The following is a 7,741-nucleotide window of genomic DNA, read 5'->3' as shown; positions in this document are numbered from 1 at the left end:
AACACTGATCAAGACCTGGACTACTTATATAACAGAAATGCCTGGGGAAGCTGGGGGTGTATCTGGGTTGGTTTTTGTTGTCTGCTTGCAAGAACGAAGGGAAGCCTTCGTTAGGGAGCCAGCTGGATCCCAGCTCAGGAAATCTCAATTCATTTCACATGCAGGCTAGCGGCTAATGATGTGTGTGTGTATGTCTGTCTGATTTCAGCTCTTTGGCCACCTCAGGCTTGGGGGCATTCAGATTCCTTGCCAGCTTCCCATGTCTGGAGCATTTGTCTCCACCAATCACCCAGAAAGCCATTTGAGGAAGCAGAAATGATAGCAGGAAAAATAATGCTATTTTCAGACTCCCTAGTAGTAGCCCCTTGATCAGAGGTAGCAAGACGTATGTTTCCTTGGAGCTCACCAGAGTCCTGGAAGGATATAATCACTCCCTTTCTACCTAAACAACTCAAGAGCATGCAGGGATGAAGAGGGCTGTCATCTCCCACTTGCAGACATACAGTGTAGGAGCAAACTCCTTTCTTCTCCCTGCTCAGGGAGCCCCAGGCACCCCCTGTCCTCACAAGCCTCTCTCCCATTGCCCAGGGGAAGTGAGAAGCAAAGGGTTGGCCACCTCCTCCTAGGAGCACAGGGACCTGCCCACAGGTCTGAAGCAGAAAGGTGACTGGGAAGTGCTTAGCATAAATACCAGGCATTTTCTTTTCAAAGAGCATCCCACCATCCGGAGAACCATAGGACACATTAGAGGGCAAGTCCCTCACTGTCCTTGCAGATGGGGACAGACTCAGACTGATTTTGCAGCAAGAGGCCTGAGCCAGGGATTACATTTACATGGCTGTCCTCTCTCATAATGAGTGACAGCTCTGTTTGGATTGCCCGTGGCACTCAGCAGCCGGTCTGCCACACAACAGGCTTGCAGAAGAGATGGTGTAGGAAGAGGCACAGGTCTGGCTTCTCCCACCTTTGTCATCAAGGCTAAAAAATCCTTTAGCACTTCATTAACAGTATCTGGAACCTTGTAGGACAAATCCACCATGGGATCTGGATAAAGAATATGGTGCTTTTGACAAGCAGCAAATAGGGTTAGGCTTCCTCATGCCTTTCACAGCACCATCAACCAAAATTGGAGATCTTAATGCCCTTGGGACTGGGAGATGGGGAAATGCCACGCATAAACTGAGGGGGAAAGTCAAGATGGAAACAAGATAATCAGACGCCAGCTCATTAACTCTTAACAACTGTCAGGCAAAGACGGTAGAGCAGAAGACAGGGTGACTGGGGCAGGAATGGAGACTGTGGTCACCAGATGACTGAGCTAGAAACCAGCCGCCCAGCATGGGACCAGAAACGCAGTTGCTTCCTCTGATGCTGGCAGAGATGCGTGTGTGAGCTTCGCCTTACTGGACCAACCTTGCCACCCTAAATCTCTGCAACCCGTTTGCCAAATAAAAAATTACTTGCTCCCTGGAGCCTGTTCAAGGGGATAAATCTCCAATAAAGGTCTTAAGCTCTTCTGAACATAGCTGAGGGACTCCAAGTTAAAAACATGGCTATAAAGGCAGTCATCCAATTTTGAAGTGGCATGGAAGCCCAGGGGGTCTCCTCAAGAGACTCTCCAAGACCCCACATGCAGGTCAGAAGCAAACTCGTCCTGGGGAACTGCAACTGCCACATCTCCCTCCCCTGATACAAGCCAAATGTTAAAAGCAGGGCATGCTGTTCCACTCAGCCATGCCCTGGTTTAGAAATACACAGCAACTCATGACCTCCCAGGCAACCAGCAGGACCCTCTACTGCCTCTGCACCATGCCACCCGTCTCTGTGATGGATGCATCTCTGATGGCTGCAGAATAAACTCAGCCATGGGGTTGTGGCCCCAATAACACAGCACTTCATAAAGCTGCTTGGGTCTCTCTCCCTGTTCTCAGATATTTATAAGGGATTCATCCCCACAATATATCTGAGCACTTCACACTCAATGAGATATTTCTTCTTGTAAATGTGCTCTTACACTTGCTCAGTAGATGGGAACTATGCCCACACAGCTTCTTAGACCCTTGAGGTGATGCAGCATATTTTTGGGAGGAGAGCAATGCTTTCATAAAACAAAGAACATAAATGGCTGGGACAGACCCCAAAAAATGCCTCCAAACTGGCACCCAGCATAAGAAAACTTGGCCTGACATGTCCCGGGGGAACAGGCAGAGACTAAAGCAGAGGGGAATCTCCAATTTTCAGAAATTAATTTGGGCAACCCTGTACCCCTGTTCTCAGGTTTGCAGAGTGGGATGCATGCACTGGACCCATGGATCCCTTTTAGATCACATCTCTGAAAGCCATTGCTCCCGTTCTCTCGCATCCTCCTCACTAACACAGCATGATTTGGAGTTCAGCTTCATGCAGCGTCAAAGCGAGATCTATGATTACATGCTGTGCCTGGCTCTCTGAAAAGCAGGACTCCATCTGTTCCCACTGCAATTACTACACTGTATGGACAATCATAATCTTGCATGAAGCACACAGCTCCTCAGAGCTCCTCATGTTTGATTGAGGCATGTAGGACACAGGATTTCATCTAAACAGAACCTATTGATGAGGGCAGACATTAGCCCTGGCTACAGAATCCCTTCTTGGTCCAACTCTGCATTTCACTGATGCCAGTTTTGTCTCTGGGTAGGTTGTTTTGATTAATTTCATTTAATTAATTCTATCATCTCAAGCTGTTCCCAGAATCTGTGTGGAGCCCGTCAAGGTGGGAGCAGAGAACATGATGCACACAAACTGAAGATGCAGTCCATTGGCTTCTCTGTATTTATGTTCCCAGAGGAAAAAAAACACCCCACCCTACAGAAGCATTTTTCAGCCTATAGAAATCTGACAGTGTTTTCTGTGGCTCTTCTGTTCCATGGTGGCATTTAATTCTACAATTGTCCCCACAAGGGACAGACACATCTGCACTGGAATTTGTGTCTCCTGGTCATCGTCACAAAGATGCAATTTCATCCCTGCTTACAGGGTTTGAGAAGAAAGGAGGGAATTTATATGTTGGTCCTATAGGAGGGAAGTGGGAGAAAAACAGAGCTCCATAGCTCAGTTCTAGCTCACAGCACCCCTCAGCTTGTTGTGTGCCTCCCTTGCATTCATTTTTTTTCTTCCTCCAGGAGGTAAACACACAACCTCTGCCCCTGGTGACATTTCCTGCTTATTCCTTCATGCTAGGAGTCATACTGTCCTGGTGATCACCCATACTTCGCTGCCCTCATCTCTTCACAGGTGCAAATGTATGGACAGAAGATGACTCATCCTGCTTCCTTTCTCCTCAGCTTTCCCCTGGAGACAGGCTTCTCCCTTAACATGGGGCAGTGACTTCCTTCCTTCTGTGATCCCAGTGACCAACTGCATTTTGTACAGCAGGGCTGGGAGGGGAGATATGACACTGGGCTAGAACTGGACACCCACTACACTAGGGAAACCTGTTCTCAGAAGGTCCCTGAAGGTCCCCTCCTGTCTCATGAGGCATTGCCTGAAAGGCTGGGGAAGGACATGCTTGGGGGAAAAAGGACTGCTCCCCATGGTATAGCCAAGGATAAGAGGTCAGGACCCTGGATTCAGTGCTAGCCCAGCTACTTACTTGCTGCAGAGACTGGGTCAGATAATGCCTCACTCTTCACATCTATAAAGTGAGATGTCTGGCCTCAGCTTCCTGTTGTCAGAGGACTGATTCATTTGTGCTTACCAAGCACAGTGAATCTTGCAGATGGAGAGGCAAAAAGTGTTACGGAGGTAGTAAATCAGGAGTGTCCAGGAACTTTTTCCTAGACACATCCCACAAACTAGCACCAAATGGCTCACGTCCATATTATTAAACTCTCCTCACCTCTGAAACAGAGTAACCTCATGCAAAGCCTGTTGGGAATGGTCCTCTGCCTCCAATAACTCCCAATCATGCCTGGAAGTTGTCAGGGACAGTCCTAGTGGGACTAAGCCAAACCATGCCAGGGATGTGCTGACACTTAATTCTGATGATTGAGTTTGTATTCTGGGAACGTTTCCTGGTGTTGTTTAATTTACTAGTAAAGATTTAATTACTGGTGAAGACTTAATGTCTATTCTATTAAATTACCCTCAAAGTCAGCAGTGCCCTGATAAAAATCAGCATGTGTCCCTAAACCTTCTTGAAAATGTTGATTCCTCAGCCATTACCTTTCCATCTCCTCGATGAATGTGGAGCAAATTATTAAATAATCAATTTGTTATCACTTAAAGATAATCAGGTGATAAGAAAAAGCCAGCAAAGAGAAAGCCAAGAATAAATCACATCCAGTCAGTCAACTTTCTTTGCTACAGTAACTAGAATAATGGAGAGCAGGTCCAGCAATACAGGCTACCCTGATGTGTAGCAGGGATAGGGTTTTTTGAAAGAATCCTGTACGATATTTGTCACAGGTATGCACTCTGAAACTAGTTATCAGTGGTTTGCTGTCAGACCAGGAGGACTTACAGAGATCAGTCCCAGGGGTGCCTGGTCAGATCTATCAACTAGTTTCACCAATGACTTAGGTGATGAAATAATGTATTTATAAAAGATATAGTTGGCCCCAACTCTGGAAGAGCTTGCAAGACTGAAGGCAGGATAGGAGAAAAAATTACTTTGAAAAATTGGAGAAACAGCTCACAATCAGACAGCTAAAGTTCTATAAAACTGATGCAAAATACTGCACTGAGAAGGGGAAAAAAAAAATGTACCAGTAAAGAAACAGGGAACAGCTGGCTGGACCACAGCACTGAGGAAACGGATTGAGGAGTTACAGGACAACGAACCAAATATGAATCACCTTTGTGAAGGTATTGCATAAAAAGGCAAATTGCGTTCTTGGTTGTATTACTAGGGCGTACTGCCTGTAAGACAGAGGAGGCAATTTTTTGCTTTCTCAATAACCTTAACTTAGAGAGGCTCAGTAAGAGAGGCTTGGTCTGGGTTTGGGCTGGAGGAGGTTAACAGTATAAAAGGTGCAAAACATACAGTTGAAAGAAGAGGAGAGTCTAGCAGGGAGAAAACAGAAGAGGGAATATGATAATGAACATCAAATGTGTAAGGCTGTTAAAAGAAAGATGGTCCCCATGTCAATTGTTGCCCATGTCTCCTGAGAATAGGTCAAGATGAAACAAGCTCAATTAGGTTACAAAGAGGAGGGAAGCCATCCCAGCTATCAGTCTGAGCAGTGTAGCAGGTACTAAGGAGGTGGTAGCACCCCTGGCATGTAAGGGGTTGTAAATGTATCTGACCCTGATCCGGGCACATAGATGGAGTGACTTATTTCAGACTGACACTTGTGTAATTTTTAGTTTCTAATATCACTTCATCACTCATTTTGGCTGAAGGGATGTGACCCCCAACGCAGTAAGGTCAGCCTAATCAGAGACTCTGAGCAGGGTCTCACCAGGTCCTTAACCACTCTCATTACTGGATATGTTATTTGGTGTTCACCCGTACATCATTACATACAGTGCCTTCCTCTTACTGGTTTTGTGTTAGACCATCCCATTCAAGAGCTCACTAAAAACTATTTCATTATTTTCCTCTCATCCCTCTGGCACAAGGCGTGTTCCATAATTTGATTGCTCTCACAGCTAGAAACTTCTGATTTCCAGCTTAAATATGCTTGTGGTCAGTCAGCAGCCACTTGATATAGAGTAGTTCAAATTCACATTCATGTCTGTGGATACTGTAAAATGCAGAAGCTGATGTCACTGCGTGTGAAAAATGTCCAGATCTGTTCTTCAGATTTCAAGAAGGAAAAGATTATGAATTTGCTGAGGAAAAGGAACATTTTTCTTTCTTGCATCAGCATGTAGATGACCTAAATGACATTACAAAGGAAATGCAGATGTAACAGGAAAGTCTGAAGAGAGGGTGCCAGCTGAGGGCAGAACCAGGAGACCCAAGACCAGGTCACAGGCATAATGAGGTTATCAGCCTGGTGAATTCAGGAGGGCCAGGAGGAGTAACAGGTGAACTGAAAACTGCTGCTTGCAATGGTGGGAATGGTGGTTTGTTTTTGAGGGAGGAACCAGTTCCCATTTTCTGTCTTCCCACAAGATGTGACAACAGAGGTCACGCTCATCTGCCTGTAAAACAGTGTATGTATGTGTATCTGCGGAGAAGCGCGTATGTGAAAATTGACAGTCCTCCTCTGAATCAATACTCACCTTTTTAAAGCAGAAAACGCTTTATGTTGAACTGATGGCTATTTCATCCCATTGCAAACCATAACAGATGGGTTTTCTTCAAACCTCTATGCATTTTAAAATTGTATTTACACTCACCAAGCAAGTCTGCTGTCTAAAAGGGGAAAAATAACATTCTCCTGCTTCTTCATTTTCTCCCTCCCCCTGGTGCTGTGCTTTCTCGGAGCTTCTGGCTGGGTCATACTCAGCTTCTTTACTGCCTTCTGACTGAGCTGCTTCTGACTGGAAAGCAGTTCTCTGTATCTCACCGTGGAGGTGGGAGTTCTGGCTCCTTTGGGTTCAGCAGTGTAGGCTCCATAACAGAAACTCAAGTACCAGACTGGGAAGCAGAGAAAACTACAACTATCCCTCTTTTTCTCCAGAGACAAAATAAGACTGATGCACTTACCAACACATACCACCTCCTGTAGTAAAAATATAGGGTATTTTTTTAAAGAAAAGTGAAACACACTAATTAGGTATTAGTATTATCACTCTTTCTATAAGGCATCTGCACTCCTGCCATCCTAGCAAAATTTCAGTCAACAGAGAGTATTTAGCCAAAATGAAAACTCTGTGTCTAATGCTGCTGCTGCCCAGCCTTCCATTTTTTGGTGGCAAATAGTTCTGCTGTTCTGTCATGTAGCAGTCATGTCCTACCCTGAAGACAGATGCATTTCAGTGGTGTTTCTTGCCTTTTTTTTTTTTTTAATACAAGATAGCAGTGTTCCATAAAAAGCTTTCTTGAGTCAGGACAAAAGCTTCCATGCATATGTAACATTGTGATTAGCATCCTGCAGTGAACTGGCGAGTGTGCACAAAGTGCTATCTCCTGGTAGATCAAACAGCTGGCTCTTCCTGTAGATGCTTTAGTATAAAGCTAGTATTTGGGAAGGAAGCCCCAAGGACAACCTGAAATTCTCAGGAATCATAACACACAGCATAACAGCGGTCCTGTTGGTGCCTTGCTTTTCTGAGACATCACTTTCTTCCCTGGTGAGTCCTGACACCCAGCAATACAAGAGCTGGTCTGGAGTGGCTTGAGCAGTGTGGAAAGTCGAAGGATAGAGGTGGCTCCCCTTGGGGGAAAACCAACAACCATCCAGTCTGGTTTTGCCTTCTGACAGGCCCCCACACTGAAGACCCTTGCCAATACCCTCCCCCCATAGGGAGCAGCAGTCTCTGAGGCGTGGATGGGCAGGTCAAGGCAGGTCCAAGAGGGATCAAGAGTTCCCACCTTGGCCTTCCAGCCTACTAGTCCTTCCCCAACTATCCCTCATCTGTCACCCCTGGAGCAGGCAGAGGTGGCTGTGAGCAACAACGGCAAAAGCAGCCGGCACCGCTCCTACTGCCGCAAGCCACCCTGACGTACGTCTTCGGCTGTCTTCACGATAAGAAGGGTTCACACAGCCAGCGCCGCCGCCACGCTCGGGCCGCTCCGCCGAAGAGCGCTGAGCAGAAGCGCCCTCACCAAAATGGCGGCCGCCTCACGGCGCAGCCCCTCACAAAG

The sequence above is a fragment of the Athene cunicularia genome, assembly GCF_003259725.1.
Source record: "Athene cunicularia isolate RWA chromosome 3 unlocalized genomic scaffold, athCun1 chr3_part1, whole genome shotgun sequence".
Taxonomy (NCBI): Eukaryota; Metazoa; Chordata; class Aves; order Strigiformes; family Strigidae; genus Athene; species Athene cunicularia.
This window is presented reverse-complemented; position numbering follows the sequence as displayed.